Here is a 17,721-nt window from a genome sequence, read left to right as displayed (position 1 = left end):
TATATGAGGCCAACGAACATGAAAAAATGCTAATCATCACTGGTCATTAGAGAACTACAGATCAAAACCACATTGAGATACCATCTCACACCAGTTAGAATGGCAATCATTAAAACGCTGAGACAACAGATGCTGGAGAGGATGTGGAGAAATAGGATCACTCCTAAAGAGTTGGTGGGAGTGTAAATTAGTTCAACCATTGTGGAAGACAGTGTGGTGATTCCTCAAGGACCTAGAAATAGAAATTCCATTTGACCCAGCAATCCCATTACTGGGTATATACCCAAAGAACTATAAATCATTCTACTATAAAGACACATGCACATGTATGATCATTGCAGCCCTGTGTACAATAGCAAAGACCTGGAACCAACCCAAATGCCCATCAATGATAGACTGAACAAAGAAAATGTAGTACATATACACCATGGAATACTACACAGCCATAAAAAATGTTGAGTTCGTGTCCTTTGTAGGGACTTGGGTGAATCTGGAAGCCATCATTCTCAGCAAACTGATGCAAGAACAGAAAACCAAACACTGCATGTTCTCACTTATAGGTAGGTGCTGAACAATGAGAACACGTGAACTCAGGGAGAGGAGCATCACACACTGGGGGCATTTGGGGGCGTAGGGGAGGGACAGTGGGGTATGGGGAGGGGGGAGGTATAACATGGGGAGAAATTCTGGATATAGTATACACCTAAAGTAAAATAAAATAAAAAAAAGAAAGGTTAAAATAAATTTGTGATTAACACTAGCCCGGACCAGGTTTTCAGAGGACGCCTTAAATTCTTTAAGCACTAAGAACACCCCATAGATGCTCTTTATCTGTAGGGTGACACCAAGTACCAAAGGTCTTGGCTTCTGCTTCAGGGATTCTTCCACACAAGAAAGAAAGAGCGCTAAATATAACTTTTGTCAGAGAACCTGCATACACTACAGGGATACAGGCTTAATAAACACTAAAGTTCAGAAAGAAAAGAAAGATGGTAATGGAAAGGCCACTGGGCCCATCCTCACATATGAGGAAGAGGATCAAACATGGAAGGTCCTGTGGAGGACATAACACAGGATTGTGTAGGAGAGATCTTTGAATTCCCTTGACTCCCACATGATTTTCAGAAAAATACTCATTTGTCTGACATAAGTCAACGTAATAAAGAGAAAGGCCCTATGGGGAATTTATTTTAGCATCCTTATTTCTAAATCCTCTAGAGACCCTGAGGAAATGTGATAGACACAGGTTTTATTGTGAAGATTGGAGAAGAAATGGCCTGTATGGAGGCCCCTTACATGAATCTCATGGAGAGGGCAAGTAGTCAAACTCCTTTTGTGGTGGAAATAATTTGGGATCCATGTGACAAAGATGGGCAATCCCTGAAGAAAATGTCACAATTTCTTAAGGGACATGGCCTGGGCACAGTGACAAAGTTAGCTCCCTATTTTATCCATCTCATAGTAGCTCAACACCCACAATGTGCACTTACATCAGGTGTTACCAGCCAAAACCAATGGGGAACTCAGCGCCGTATCTGAGGTCAATAGCATGATCAGTCATTGGTGACAGATGCAGTATGAAGGTCCTCTTCTGAAACAATTTTCTTTAAAGGAGTATTTTAATTTAGTATTTGAAAGTTTTGATCCAGTTGCATGTAAAACACTTTAATTGGGTCCCTATTGTGAGCCAACTCTGTGCTGGTCAGTGATGTATTCACAAGTTTGAGCCTTGTAAGAGCATTCACTTCCCACTTGGCAACAGAAGTATTTGCAGGAGTGAATGCATTTAGGAGTAAATGAGATGGAGGGAACGTGGTTGCAAATCCAGAGACCTTTAATCTGATCCTTATTGTACAATATCTTAACGTTGTAGATTTGGGAAAATTACATCATATCTCACAGTTGAAATGAAGGCCCTGTGATCTTTCAGGTCTTTCTATACTGGAAAATGCTGTGATTCTGTGGATGCCTCAAGGAGCAGCAGCCCCGGGTATCAGATGATATGACAGAATGTCAGCTGTTGACTAGAGCGTTTAATCTGTACCTATTTCCAGGTAGGGAGGTCTTTAATAAGTTAAAGGAAATTGAAAGTTAATAATTTAATCTGAGTAAAAAGTTTTTTTCAAGTGTGTCTCCTGATGCTGCCCCAAATTTAGTGGCAACTCCAGAACACACACAGGGAAAGAACTTGCAGGGCACCTATGTGCAATGAAGGGTCTGAAGGTGCCTTTGGATAGCACTTACCCTAACAATGTGATAAGGTCAAGTGTGTAATCAAAGTATTCAGGGATCTGAGAGATCGATCAAGGACTCAAGGTCAGACGTTGTCTGAACAACACTGTGTTAAAATAATTAATATTTTATGTGAAGACTGTTCAATCCCTCATTCCTGGTTCCCATTGTGATTTCCTCATTTTATTGATGCTATGGCCCTTTACTATTATGCTTCTCTTGTTTTATAGTAAGGGAACATATAAGAAGACTTTGCTAACTAATACGTTACAGAATATTCAGGAAAGAGAGCCATAGGGAAAAACTATGAATTACATCAATTGATGTGATCATATAACTTTGAACATATATTTCTACATTTAGATAATTATCATGCTTTATATTAATATAAATGTAATATCTAAGAATCAGAATGGACTTCAAAGTACAACTATACGTATAAAGTTCTGCATGAATCCACACTCTCCTACAATTCTGATAGACACTCATTCCTTATGTGCCTTAGTGTTTCCAGGGGCAGGATTCTCACCATGCTGCAATAAACGCGAGCATTTTCCTTTGTACTCAGAATTGTACTAAGGGCTTCTATACATCATATTTTTGTTTAATTCTCACATCAGCTCAGTAAAATAAACATCCTTTTCATGCTTATATGTGGAGAGAATAAAACAAGGGAGATAAAACAACTTTTGCAAAGATACAAAGCTAGTAAATGGTTCACTATAGATTGAAGCAAATTATTTACACCTCAAGCTCAGCCACTATATCATGCTCCTTCACATCCTATTTTTGAAAATAATGTCCCTTATATTTAAATTATTTATATCCCTAAAATGTATGGATGTGCATAGCAATAAGACTACTTCTTTTAATGAATAGCTGCATGACACAATTTGAGGAAGATACTGTGTAGCAATTCCAGTTCCTTCAAAGATTCCCCACATCATCATCCCTACCCTCCTCTGGAAATGACAATATTTGCATTTATTTTATGTGATGATACCCATAGCTCCTGATGTCTCCTTCTTGTTAAAGGTAACAGTGACTTTAAAATTCCTAATTATAATTCCTGACCAACATAGGGAGATTCTGCTTAAAATAAAAGAAAGACAGAAAGAAATGGAAAAGAAAGAAGAAAAAAAAGGAAAGAAAAGAAAAGGAAGAGAAGAAACAAGTTGTGAAAAAAAGAAACTATTTGTGATGATGGTATCCTAAAATACTAAGGTGAGCCACCTGAGGCTCACCTTAGTGTTTTAGGATAAAAGGGTGGTGAGATGGCAGTGGCGAGCTGTCCAGAGTGGCTGGCTGCAGTGGGAAGTTGTAAGCAGCGTTGGCAGGAGCGACTGCGGGAGCAGTGGCTGTGTGTCCCCTGTGCCCCATGTCCCCTGTACCTTGGGTCCCTGAGGCAGCAGACTGCTGCCCCAACCCCTGAACAGCAGGTGTGACCTGCCCCCACACCTGACGCCTCCACCATTCCTGCATTGCTGCTCTTACCCTGAAGCTGTGGGGAGGGCATGGAGCTGGGGCCCGATTCAGGGGTCCCACGTAGGAAGTGAAAGTGGCCTCACTTTGGGGTCCCAGCCAGCTGCAAGGCCACAGTCCCACTCTGCCAAGGGAGCCCAGTTGTGGACTCTGAGCTTGATGCTTCCAACGGCCAGGCCAGGGCAGCAATCTGCTCCCCAAGGTGCCTCCTGCATTTCTTCCAGTGGGGAACCCCGGGTACCCTGGGTGCTAGGGAAAGAACTTGCAGAGACATCATCCTTGCCCCAGATGTGAGTCTGGGCCCAGCAAGGGGAGCTGCCCACCCCAGGCTACAAGAAGGTGTGACAGGGGCTACCTGCAGGCTCCATGGATCTGGTGGGAGTCCTGCCCTGCCTGCAGCAGGATCCAGGCCTCTCTGCACTCCACCCCCTCAATGCCAAGAAGGATTTCTATCCCTGCAGGCTTGAGGGTCTGTCCCTCTGCCTGGCCTTTCCCAGCTCCCAGCTCTCCAGGCGCCTGCTCTGATCTCAGAGTGGAGTTGGGGCCAGGCCCTGGTGGTGTCACAGCCTGGCTGGCTGTGTGCATGCTCAGGGCAGCATTGACACACCAGTCTTCTGCCACCTCAGGCATAAGGAAGCAGAGGGAAGATGGGCTGAAGGCAACTGGCAATGGCGTACAGTTGCACCTTGGCATAAACAGTCTGGGTGCCATGGATGGCAGTGGGAGGCAGATAGCCTCTTGGGCAGAAGGGGGCAGGTGGCTGGTGAGGCCCTTTGGCCAGGGGGGGCCTGAAGGCTGTAGGCTGCGCTGGCAGTCCTGCTGACAGGAGTGGAAATTTGTGCCTTTTCTGGGCCTGCCCCATAGTTGTCCAGGTGCGCACTTCCTCCCCTCTGAGGACCATAAAAGTCCTGGGCTCAGGCAGACTTGTGCAGAGGATGGAGAGGGCAGAGAGAGAGGACAGGGAGATGATGATGACCTGCTGCAGAGAAGAGTTGCCTTCCCCAGGGTCTCTTCTCAGCTGCAGAGTGGGGCTGCCCTCACCAGAGTGTCCTCTCTACTGAGAACTGAGGAGAGGACAGGACAATCAGCTGCAGAAAGGAGCTGCCATCTCTGCTGAGAGCTGAACAGGGGTTGGGACCACCTGGCTATGGAGAGGAGCTGCCTACTGGGGGTCTCTGAGCTGTTCTATTGCTTAAAAAAGCCCTTCTTTGTCCTGCTCACCCTCCACTTGCCTGCATACCTCATTCTTTCTGGACATGAGACAAGAACTGGGGATCTGCTGAATGGTGAGGCTAAAACATCTGTAACACAAACAATGCTGAATTATGCCTCTTGCTTGCCATGTTGTGGGCAAAGAGAAGGAGAGAAGAGCTGTAGCTATTCAGGGGCCCCAAACCTGGGTGTTCACTGAGTCAGGGCTGTGACTCCCTCTTTGGGGCCTGTGGTTCCTGTGGTCTCCAAGCTTCTGGGTACCACCATGTTCCCCAGTGCCAGCCATGGAAGCGGCTTGCGGTGCACCTGGTCCTGCTGCAGTCTCACAGGGAGCTTGCACTCATGCTGGCACCTAGAGCGGCACAACTTGCACAGCCAACATGCCTGGCTGTGCACAGTGGCTGGACCCCACACTCATTTGCTCAAACATCTCTCACCACCTGACTCACCCTTTGGAGAGGGGGGATCCAGGCCATTAATGTGAGCCAAGCCCAGCCTGCTAGATGAAGTGGGTGGAATAAGCCCAGCTGGCTGGAGGAAAACTCAGGGAAAGGCATTATTACCAGCCACAGAATTCTGGCAAGAAAAGCGGCACCTAATGATCCCATAACAGTGATGTGGTTAGGCTGACTCTTGTTTCCTAACTTAAATCTCATCTTGAATTGTAATTCCCATAATCTCCATGTGTCCAAGGTGGGACCTGGTGGGAGTTTATTAGATCATGGCAGCAGTTTTCCCCAAGCTGTTTGTGTGATAGTGAGTGAGTTCTCATGAGATCTGATGGTTTTATAAGTGTTTGACCGTTCCTCCTATGGTGCATTCTATCTCACTTTCTGCCATATAAGACGAGCCTCTTCCCCTTCTGCCATGATTGTAAGTTTCCTGAGGCCTTCCCATCCTTAAAGAACTGAGTCAATTGAACCTTTTCCCTTTATAAATTACCCAGTCTCAGGTATTTTCTTATGGCAATGAAAAAATTGACTATTACAGTGCAAAGAAAAGTAATTCTTTATCAATAACATACTGAAATAGGGCTAAAGGGAGCACTTTCAAAACTCGTTTCCATCATGTTATTATCACCATGCAATGCTTCTGGAATATACCACACAGGATTCTTTCTCTACCAGGGAATTTTCTAAACATTCTATGGTGACATTTTACATGTACTTCTTGCTTAAAGTTTCTTCAAATAGTGATTTTTCTGAACATACTTATAGGGTCCAGCCCTACAGAGTCCTGTGAGTCCCTCTCTGCTGGTGTGGAGATGAGAAACTGGAAATAAAAGACACCAGACACCAAGAAAAAGAAAACAGAATTTGGGCGCAGGGGTTCACTGCCAACAAAAGCATCCAGTAGTGGCCCTGAGTGCCTGGACACTCTGACTTTTATTGAGTACAAAGCAGGGGGCAGGGCAGGAAGGGTGAGGCAATGGTGGTCAGTGATAGGGTCAGGTAAATCATGTGTCTTGGAGACAGGGTCCCAAGACTTTGAGGAAGCCGAGGCAGGAGAAAACCTAAGGCATCAGCACTTTTTTCATAGTTGTCAAGAAATAACAAGGTCACTAAGATTTATGTCACTATTACTAATTCTTCTAAGAAAAAGAGGAACCAGGTGCAGAAGCAGAACTTGAAAGTAGACATGGAACGTGACCACTGAAGCACAGCACCACATAGAGACAATTAAGTCCCCAGATGTCAGTGGGCCTCCCTGACAGCCATGAGGCCTACCAAAAATGCTTGGAAGAGCAGAGTTTTCTCCTTACTCCCCCAAGGAAGGAGACCTCTTGGCCATCTTGGACGTATCCTTCCCTAGCTGGCTGAACAGCGGGCGCTTTCACAGTGCTGACACTGTCACACAGCTGAGGCGTCCTCCAGCAGCCCTTATGCGGGTGTGACAGAGGACTTAGATGCAGGCATGACAGAGGACTTAGAGCATCTTGCCTAAGGGTCACGTCTTTTTCAATGCCACTTCAGTCGCATACTTCTTGACCTGAGACCTATTAGTAAGAATAAAGATTACATGATTATGTAGATGTATATAGTTATGATTACATATGAATAGCTATCTGATTATTTACAATTAACTATATAAGAATAACTATATAATTATATCTCTTATTCTTTTCTAATTCTATGTTTATATGAGAACATTCTGAGGCTTCAGACCCTTGCCTTGGCTCTTGCAGGGTTTCCCCCCACATATGCTACACTATTTTGATGGTTCTTGGATGAATTTTCTGGTGTTTGAGCTGGTTATTTGCAGTGAAGTGAGTTGGAGGGCACATTTTAAATTTTCTTTATGATATCTTTTTTGATTCACAGGTAATTTAAAAGTACGTTATCAAGTTTCCGTATGTTTGGAGTTGTACCAGTTTTCTTCATGTTATGATTTCTGGTTCAACTCTGTCACTTCCAGAGAACACAGTCTGTATGATCTCAATTGTATCACATTTGCTGAGTTTCCTTTTATGGTCCAGGGTATGATCTATGTTGGTAGATATCCCATGGACAGTTAAAAAATGTGTATTCTGCTGTTTGGTGTGGTGGTCTGTAAATGTCTATTAGATCTTATTGGTGGATAGTTTTGTTGGGTTTCATTATGTTGCTGAGTTTTTGTACAGTTGTTTTATTAACTTTTCAGAGATGGTTTGCAAAGTCTTACAGTTTAACTGTGTATTTGTCTATTTCTCCTTCCAGCTCTGATCATTTTTGCTCTACTAACTTGTAACTCAGTTGTTTGGTGCACACACATTTAGAGTTACTATGTCTTCTTTCCGAATTAACAGTTTTACCATTATGCAGTGTTTCTATTTGTCTCTCAGAATATTCTTTGCTCTGTATATTTTATGTTATCTGATATTACAGCCATTTCTGCTTTTTCAGCAGATGTTTTTATGGTTTTTTTTTTTCCATTCTTCTATTCTAGCCTTTCACTCTTGTAATATCTGCAGTAAGTTTCTTATAGGTAGCACATAGATGGGTCATTATTTTTTACTCTGACATTTGTCTTTTTAGAGAATTTACATGTAACGCAATTATTAATATATGATCTCTTATACCTGACGCCTACTTCTTGTTTTATTTTTTTGTTTCCTTTGGTGTTTGCTTCTCTGTTTTCTTATGCTGTATTTTGATGTGTTCCTTGAACAATTTTTAGAGTTCCATTTTTTAATCAATCACTTTTTAGTGTATGTCATTGTAGAGCTTTTGTGATTCATGTATCTATTAACATAACAACATAGTCTACTGGTGCTGACATTTTACCAATATGACTAAAGTGTAGAAACTTTACCTCCTTTATATATTTTTCCACTCCTGCATCTATAATAAATATTTTTTATTTTCTCTACTTGCATCAAAAACCACATCTGACAATGTTGTCATTTTTTCCACAACCATCAAATTAATTTACAAAACTGAAGAAGAGAAGTCTGTTGTACTCATATTTTTACTTGTTCTATGGTTTATCTTTTTCCTGATTGTCCAAGATTTCTTCCATTATCATTTCTATTCCAGTTCAAGCACTTTCTTTCGCCCTTGTTTTAGGATAAGTCTGCTAGCATTAAATTACTTTGATTTTCCTTCCTCTAAAAATGTCATGGTCGGCCGCGGTGGCACAAGCCTGTATTCCCAGCACTATGGGAGGCCGGGATTTCCTGAAGTCAGGAGTTTGAGACCAGCTTGGGCAACATGGCAAAACCTTGCCTCTGCCCAAAATACAAAAATTTGGCCAGGGTTGGTGGTGCATGTCTGTAATTGCAGCTACTCAGGAGGTTGAGGTGTGAGGATTACATGAGCCTAGAAGGCAGAGGCTGCAGTGAGCCATCATCATGTCACTGCCCTGCAGTGTGGGTGACAGAGCAAGACACCATCTAGAAACCAAAAAAAAAAAAAAAAAAAAAAAAAAAAAAAAAAGAAGAAATAAAAACAAAAAAAGATGTCATGATAGGACCTTCGTGTTATAATAATATTTTTACTGGATATACACTCTAGGTTAACATTACTTTCAGCCATTAAAATATTTTGTGCAGGCTGGGCATGGTGGCTCATGCCTATAATCCCAGCACTTTGGGAGGCCGAGTCGGGTGGATCATGTGGTCAAGAGATTGAGACCATCCTGGTCAACATGGTGAAACCCCATCTCTGCTAAAAATACAAAAAATTAGCTGGGCATGGTGGTGCACTCCTGTAGCCCAGCTACTCGGGAGGCTGAGGCAGGAGAATTGCTTGAACTCAGGAGGTGGAGGTTGCAGTGAGTGGAGATCACGCCGTTGCATTCCAGCCTGGGTAACGAGCGAAACTCCATCTCAANATATATATATATATATATATATATATAGTGCCACTTCTGTCTGGTCTGCATGAGTTCTAGTGAGGAATCCACTGTCATTTAATTTATTTTATCCTATGCATGTGATGTCATTTCTTTCTTGTTGCTTTCAAGATTTTTTGGCATAAATGTCTTTAGATTTGTCTTCATTTGGATTTGTACAGATTTTTGAACTTTTACATTTAATTCTTTGTCCAAATTTGGAAAATAGTCAATTTTCCTTCAAACACTCTGTGGGCATCACCCATATGTTATCTCTTTCTACGACTTCAGGGACACAAATTTTATATCTCCTGTTATAATCTTACAGATTTATCAGCATAAATAATACTAAATATTACGAACGACTTTACAAAATAAATTTACATGCAGTGAATAAATTACTCAAAGTGTACCCGTACTGAAGCTGACAAATAACATAACATATTAAGACTTTCATATCTCATAGAGAAAGTAAACCCATTCTATAAAGCTTTCCCAAGACAAAACTCCAGGTTCCCTAGCTTCAGCGACGATTGAAAAAAATTTAATCATCAAACAACACTAACTTGATGCAAACTTCAAAGATATTTGAGAAAAGCAAAAACACTTGCAGTTACATTTGATGAGATCTGTGGGAACTTTACTTCACACCTGAAAAGAACTCTACAGCAAATAGGTATTTATGGACCAATTGTTCTGGAAAATCTTAACAAAAAAACCCAAGAGGCACTCAGGGGATCGGAGGAACACACTTTATTATGCCAGAGGGCCCTGAAGGGTTCGCACTTAAAAGTCTCGGCCCTGGCTTAGAGTAGTACACAGTTTTTATAGGTAAAGGGGCAGGTAAAGTAACTCAGGACTTTAGACAATGCAGCAGGTTTTAGATGATGCAGCAGTTTTCCTTAAGGCTTTTCAGTTAGTAAGCAATAAGATGAGGTACAGAAGCAGAAAGAGGCAGTTACTAATGAAAATAAGGGCAGTTTTAAAATAGGGACGGTTGCTGAGTACCTGCTAACAAAATCCTGGGCAAAATTTCCACTTCATCACCCCTTTGATGCTCTCTTATGGATATATTAGGGAGCATCACCTTTTACACCCTGGTGTCTGTACTTAGCGGCTTCTACCCAAGGAGGTCTAGTAACTGGGTATTTGTTTTTCTAATTACATGGCTTCAGTGAAGCCCCGGAGTATGTTAATTAGGCAAGGGCCAAAGGCAAGGGCCAAGAAGATTACTAGTAGAGGCCCAAGGAAGGGTAGGGCCCAATGTATCCAGGTTCTGAGACCTGGGAAGCTCCAAAATCTCCTATAGCTCTCTGACTGTGCACTGCCTTTGAATGAGGTACCTTAGCTCTTTAACTTTCCCTGTTACTTCTCCTGACTGATTGACATATTAGTAACACTCTTCCTGTAGGATAAGACAGGTACCTCCCTTCTTAGCCAGGAGTCCAAGGCTCTGTGATTTTGTAGGACTACCACGGCTAGGGAGTTTCACTGGTTTTGTAGGGAGGTCAGGGAGTTGGCCACCATTTCCATATCATCACTGAGTTCTTGGGACAGTTTATGAAAAAAATGGGCTGAAGGGCTGATGCCTCATATTCCAGTGCCTATCCTGGCTGCTATGCCGGTTCCTACTGGAAGGGTAAGCCACACTGCCCATTTGGACCGGCAGTGAGGATTTAGAGCCATTTCAATTTCTTGGTCCATAGCAACTGAGATTTCTGGGGTTAGGAATGCCCGGATGCACGCCCCCATCCTGTTTGTATCTAGACATATGTGTGCCTGTCTGCCATAGATGGGGAAGATGCCGGTGGGGGTGGGGGGGGGAGGTACACTGGGTTTTTGTGTCGGAGAGGGGGATAGTTGTTGTACAAAGAAGGCATGGTAGGTTGTCAACTGGTAAGTCTTCCTGGAGGCTCTGGATACAGGTAAGATTGGTTTCTGACTTTATAAGCACATTTTCAGTTATTGGTCCTAGCAGAGCCATTCAGTTGGCTTCTGTCCAGGAGAGATTCCAACCATCAGGGACTGGAGTAGCCACAAATATTCCCTGTTGGAGGGGAAGGCATGACCAAAAAGGGTTAGTGAGATTAGCCTCCCCTTGTATATACTGATAACTTGTGTTTAGAATTTGAGTCAGGTGGATATCAGTTTCTAAGGGCTGTGTAAGCCTTCTGATTGCTGAGAGATTTATGCTTCTATCGGGCTCAGGTGTAGCCTTGGCTAGTTTAATAAATTTATTTTTAACCTCCTGGATTTGTCTTCTTCAGGCCTCGTACTGAACCCCTGAGCCATCTGACATCCCATAATAGGTGTGATAGGTCCAGCACTGGTCCTGGCCACGCCTACAGTATCCTGCTATTGGGCAATCAGATTTTTTCCATTTTTCCTGTCCAATAGGTTTTTGAGTCTGGGCCTGTGCAGAGTTTAGGGCTGCCTCACTTATAGCAGGTGGCCTTCATATAGGAGTAGGGCGTGAAAATGCCTTTGATTTGGCATGTTTCAGGGCATGATGGGTACAAGTGAACTAGGATCCCACATGGAAGGAGGAGGGGAAGAAACAGAGTCATCATTGGAGGCATCCACATAGGTGCGGATTGGACAGTTATTCAGAGCACCCCTCCTTACTAAGTTTTCCATAGAGGTTATTAAGAACAATACAGGAGGCCAGGCACAGTGGCTCACGCCTGTAATCCCAGCACTGTGGGAAGCCGAGGTGGGCAGATCATGAGGTCAGGAGATCAAGACCATCCTGGCCAACATGGTGAAACCCCATCTCTACTAAAAATACAAAAAATTAGTTGGGTGTGATGGTGCATGCCTGTAGTCCCAGCTACTCAGGAGGCTGAGGCAGGAGAATTGCTTGAACCTGGAAGGCAGAGATTGCAGTGAACTGAGATCACGCCACTGCACTCCAGCCCGGAGCCTGGTGATGGAGTGAGACTTTGTCTCAAAAAAAAAAAAAGAACAAAACAGGAAATGTCATTTTACACTAGGCATGGAAAAGGAGGGTTCCCTCAAGGGACGACAATGATGACAGCACAACAGCAGAACAACAGATGCTGTCAAAATAGTCCCAAGTATTAAGATTTCAGTCCACATTTGCTGATTCAGGGGAAGCTCCTCCAGCTTCAGCCATTTGTTGACTAGTCAGCTTCTGGTTGTGTGACTAGAGCAGGGCTTAATGAGTTCCCAGGATTCAGCTCACCAGAGCATGATTTTTGTGGGGTGCTGGGGGTCTGGATGTGCAGTCCACCGGTCTGGTGATGCGTTCAGGTGGGCCCTCTTGGCTCTGGAATAGTGTACTCACAGAACAACTCCTGGAACTTGGAGAGCAGTTAAGATGACAAGGACTACAGTCGGGGACCCTGTCCAGACTGGTTGGAGGGGTTCCTTTTTCCAATCTTTCATCCAGACCTGGTCCCCAGGTTGGAAGGGATGTACTGGATTGGCTAGGGAGATAGGTGCTCTTTCTATTACAAACTGACTGACCTGGAACAGCACCTTTCCCAACGCCTGCAGCTGAGATGTCATGCTTATTTACCCTAGCTGTCTAAGGTCTCCCCTTATTTTGTTAACCAGAGGGGAGGCCTCCTGAATAGAATTTCAAAGGGCGAGTAGCTGGTGGGTCCCAGTGTACACCATAATCTCAACACAGCGAGGAGAAGCATATCTACCCAGGAAGCCTGGGTTTCCTGACAGAGCTTTGCTACCATAACCTTCAGGGTTGAATTCATGTGCTCCACTTTCACTAAACTTTGTGGCCTGTAGGCTGTATGAAGTTTCCATTTAATCTTGAGCATACTGGTGAGGGTTTGGCTGATCTCTGCCACAAATGCTGGCCCCTTGTCACTGTGTATGGTGAGTGGAATCCCATATCAAGGAAAAATTTTACAAAGTAGGACTTTCACTACTTCTCGGGCTTTCTGCCTTGGTTGGGAGTGCCTCAGCCTAGCCTGGGTACACACATACAAGGACCAGTATACATCTGTACCCTTTACTGGGCTTGACTTCAGTGAAGTCCACCTCTAAGTCCTCAAAGGGGTAACCCCCCCCCCACCCATTGCACCCCTGGGGCAGGTTTCAGCTGCTGTGGGGGGTTGTTTTTAGCACCAATAAGGCACTGATTGCTTACTGCAGCACAGAGTTTAGGGAGGGTTGCAGTATAGTAATAGGTGTTGAGTAAGGTCTCCAGAGCAGTTTTACCTAGGTGGGTGAGACCATGGCACTGTGCAACAATGGTGTGAGCCAAGTTCTTAGGCACCACCAGTCTGTTGTCAGAGAGTAGCCACCATCCCCCAGCACCCTGCTTTTCTCCCTCCTGCTGTGTCCACTGGTTTTCTTCCTTGGAGCACTCTGGCTTTCCCACATCCTCTCCGAGCCAAGGGGTGACTGAACAAGTGGGTGGGGGCCTGTACAGGCTCTTTTTGCAGTGCGGCTGCCTTAGCTTCTGGGTCAGCCAGCTGGTTTCCTGTAGAGATACGATCAGTTCCTCTGTGGTGTCCCTTGAAATGGATGACAGATACTTCTAAGCTGCTTCTAGCAGACTGAGAATTTCTTCCTTATTTTTCATTTCTTTTCCTCCTGCTGTGAGCAGCCCTCTTTCCTTATATATCACCCCAAGTATGTGGATAGTTGCAAAGGTGTACTTAGTGTAAATATTGGCCACCTTGCTTTCTGTGTGGCACAGGGCCTGGATGAGGGCATGTAATTCCACCCATTGTGCTGACCAGCCTCTGGGCAAGGGGGCTGCCTTGGCCACTTCAGTGGTGGTGGTGACTGCATACCCTGCATACTTCTCCCCATTTTGGACATAGCTGCTTCCATCAGTGAACAGGTTTAAGACTTTCTTTGGGAGGGGATAGTCCTTGAGGTTTGGCCGACTAGCAAAGGCCTCATCTACCACCTTCTCACAGTGTGGTCTGGGGCTCTCTCTTCTGTGGGTAGAAGTGTGGCCAGGTTGAGGCCATGCACAGTCTCAATGGTGACCCATGGGTTATCACAAAGCAGCCCTTGGTAGTGGGTTAAATGGGCATTTGAGAGCTACCAGTGCCTCTGACTGCTCATGAGAGTGGACACTGAGTGGGGCACTTTGATATGGACAGTCTGGCCTAAGGTTAGCTTGTCAGCTTCCTCCATCAGAATGACTGTGGCTGCCAGGGCTCAGAGACAAGCTGGCATCCTGACACCACTGCATCCAATTGTTTAAATAGATATGCTGCTGGTCTCTGCCAAGGCCCAATGGTCTGGGTGAGGACCCCAAGCACTGTTTGGTTTCTCTCCTGAATGAATAGATTGAATTCCCAGGTGACATCTGGAAGTCCAGCACTGGGGCACTTTGGAGGTGATCAGGCTCCTCTTCCATCTGTAGACAGGTCTAGACCCTGCCTAGAGTCAGGTCCTGGGAGCTTACCTTAACCAGAGTTCCCTTTGGTTCAGTCCATCTCCCCTACAAGTCTGGCAAGTGGCAATGCCAGAGCTGCAGTTCTCCTTCCAGGGAAGAAGGCCCTGTAGAGGTATACAGGGGGCCCCCTGCCTCATTCCCTGGTGGGGGACAGGCAAGCTGTCCATCCTTTCTGACCCCATACCGGTGGCTCAAGGGGCCAGCATGGTTGGGTTTCTTGGTCAGGGAACCAAATGTTCTGGAAAATCTTACCTGACAAGAAACCCAAGTGGCACTGAGGGGATCAGAGGAGCACACTTTATTACACTGGTGGGCCCAGAAGGGTTTGCACCCAAAAGTCTGGATCCCAACTTAGAATAGTACACAGTTTTTAGAGGTGAAGGGACAGGGGAAGTAGCTCAGGACTTTGGCCAACACAACAAGTTTTAGATGATGTGGCAGTTTTCCTTAAGGCTTTTCAGTTAGTAAGCAATAAACTGAGGCACAGAAGCAAAAAGAGGCAATTACTAAGGAAAATAGAGGCGGTTTAAAAATAGGAATGGTTGCTGACTACATGCTGACAAAATCCTGGGCGAAATTTCCACTTCACAAAAACTCCTATGAGCCATGTCCTTAAGAAAATATTACCCAACTGAATTCAGTGATATAAAAGATGGCTACTAAATTATGACCAAGCGGAGGTTACTACAGAAATGCAAGGTTGTTTGAGCATTTGAGAATCAGTTAGTGTGGTTCACTACATAAACTGAAGGAAGTAGAAAAAACATGCAACCAGCTTGATAAAGACTTGAAATATTATTTGACAGAATTCAGCACCTGGTCTTAAGTTTTTAAAAACCTGTTTGCAAACTTGTATCAAAAGGTTATTTCTTGAATTTGAGAAATGATAGCTACCCTATTGTACACATTAGTCTAAGCAGCGAAATATTGACAACAGTCTCCATCATATCTGGAGTAGGAGAGGAGTTAGGTAATAAAAATGGCAAGAAAAATTTATAAAAAAGACAATAATTGAACCCAGGTAGAATGGTCATCATTTACTCTTGACATCATCAGGTACTTAGAAAATGAAAATAATAGCCAAACTTATACATTTAATAAGTTAATTTAAATAATGTTCCTGGTTACAAAGTCAGAATACATTAAACCAATTATGTTATAGATATAGTTTGGATGTTCATTCCCTCTAAATCTCATGTTGAAATGTAACCTCCAATGTTGGAGATGAGGCCTGGTGAGAAGTATTTTGGTTGGGGGTAAGATCCTTCATCAATGACTTGGTGTCATCCTAGCTGTAATGAGCGATTTCTCACTCAGTTCACACAAGATCTGGTTGTTTAAAGGAGTGAGACTCTTCCACACTTTCTCGGTGCTCCTGCTCTCACTATGTGATACCTGGGCTCCCCTCTCCTTCCTCCATGATTCTTAGCTTCCTGAGGCTCTCACCAGAAGAAATTACCAGCACACACCTCCTGTACAGCCTGCAAACACCCAAGCCAGCTCAAACTCTTTTCTTTATGAATTACCCAGCCTCAGGTATTTCTTTTCAGCAATGTCAGAATGGAGTAACAAAATTATGCTGTACCATAAACAAATACAAAACAAAATGAAGAAAATAATTTTATCAATTTCCTCACCTGTTTTTTTCTTCTACTTTTTTTTCAAGTTAAATTTGCTTTCTTGTGATTCTTAAGTTAAAAGCTTAGATCTTTGATGTTTGCATATTTATCCTTTTACAATACCAGCATTTAAAACTAAATATTTTTCTCCAGGGACTACTTTAATTGCATATCAAAAATTTTAAAAATTTATTTTAGTATTATTTTATTTATAATTGCTTTCCAGTATTCCTTCTGATTTCCTTTTTGACAGGCTGTAGATTATATAGAAATGCATTATTTTACTTCCAAAATTTGCACAATTTTCTCAATCTCACTGATTTGTAATTTGATAAGACTCTATTTAGAAAATATGCTGTGTATGATTTTATCCTTGTGAAGGTAATTGAGACTAGTTTATATATATATATATATATATATATATATATATATATATATATATATTTTTTTTTGGATTCCAGGATACATGTGAAGAACATGCAGGATTGTCGCATAGGTACATAAATGGCAATGTTGTTTGATGCCTTCATCCCATCACCTGTATCTGGCATATCTCCCCATGTTATCCCTCCCCAACCCCCTACCCCAAATGTCCTTCCCCTAGTCCCCCCCAACACAGACCTCAGTGTGTGATGCTCCCCTCCCTGTGTCCATGTGTTCTCACTGTTCAACACCTGCCTATGAGTGAGAACATGTGGTGTTTCATTTTCCGTTTTTGTGTCAGTTTGCTGAGAATGATGGTTTCCAGTTTCACCCATGTCCCTGCAAAGGACAGGAACTTATTGTTTTTTATGGCTGCATAGTATTCCCTGGTGTATATGTGCACATTTTCTCTGTCCAGTCTATCATCGATGGGCATTTGTGTTGGTTACAAGTCTTTGCTATTGTAAACAGTGTGCAATAAACATTCATGTGCATGTGTCCTTACAATAGAATGATTTATAATCCCTTGGATATACACCCAGTAATGCGATTGCTGGGTCAAATGGTATTTCTATTTCTAGGTCCTTGAGGAAGAACCACACTGTCTTCCACAATGGTTGAACTAGTTTACACTCCCACCAACAGTGTAAAAGTATTTCTATTTCTCCACATCCCCTCCAGCACCTGTTGTCTCCGGATTTTTAAATGATTGCCATTCTAACTGGCGTGGGATGGTATCTCAATGTGGTTTTGATTTACATTTCTCTAATGACCAGTGATGATGAGCATTTATTCATATGTTTCTAGGCCTCATATATATTTTCTTTTTTTCCCCATTTATTTATTTTATTGCATTTTAGGTTTTGGGGTACATGTGAAGAACATGCAAAATTGTTGCATAGGTACACACGTGGCAGTGTGATTTGCTGCCTTCCTCTCCATCACCTACATCTGGCATTTCTCCCCTTGCTATCTCTCCCCAGCTCCCCACCCCCCACCGTCCCTCCCCTATTTCCCCCCAAATGACCCCAGTGTGTAGTG

This window comes from Cebus imitator, unplaced genomic scaffold (genome assembly GCF_001604975.1).
Source record: "Cebus imitator isolate Cc_AM_T3 unplaced genomic scaffold, Cebus_imitator-1.0 Scaffold24, whole genome shotgun sequence".
NCBI lineage: Eukaryota > Metazoa > Chordata > Mammalia > Primates > Cebidae > Cebus > Cebus imitator.
Note: the sequence above shows the minus strand (reverse complement) of the source record.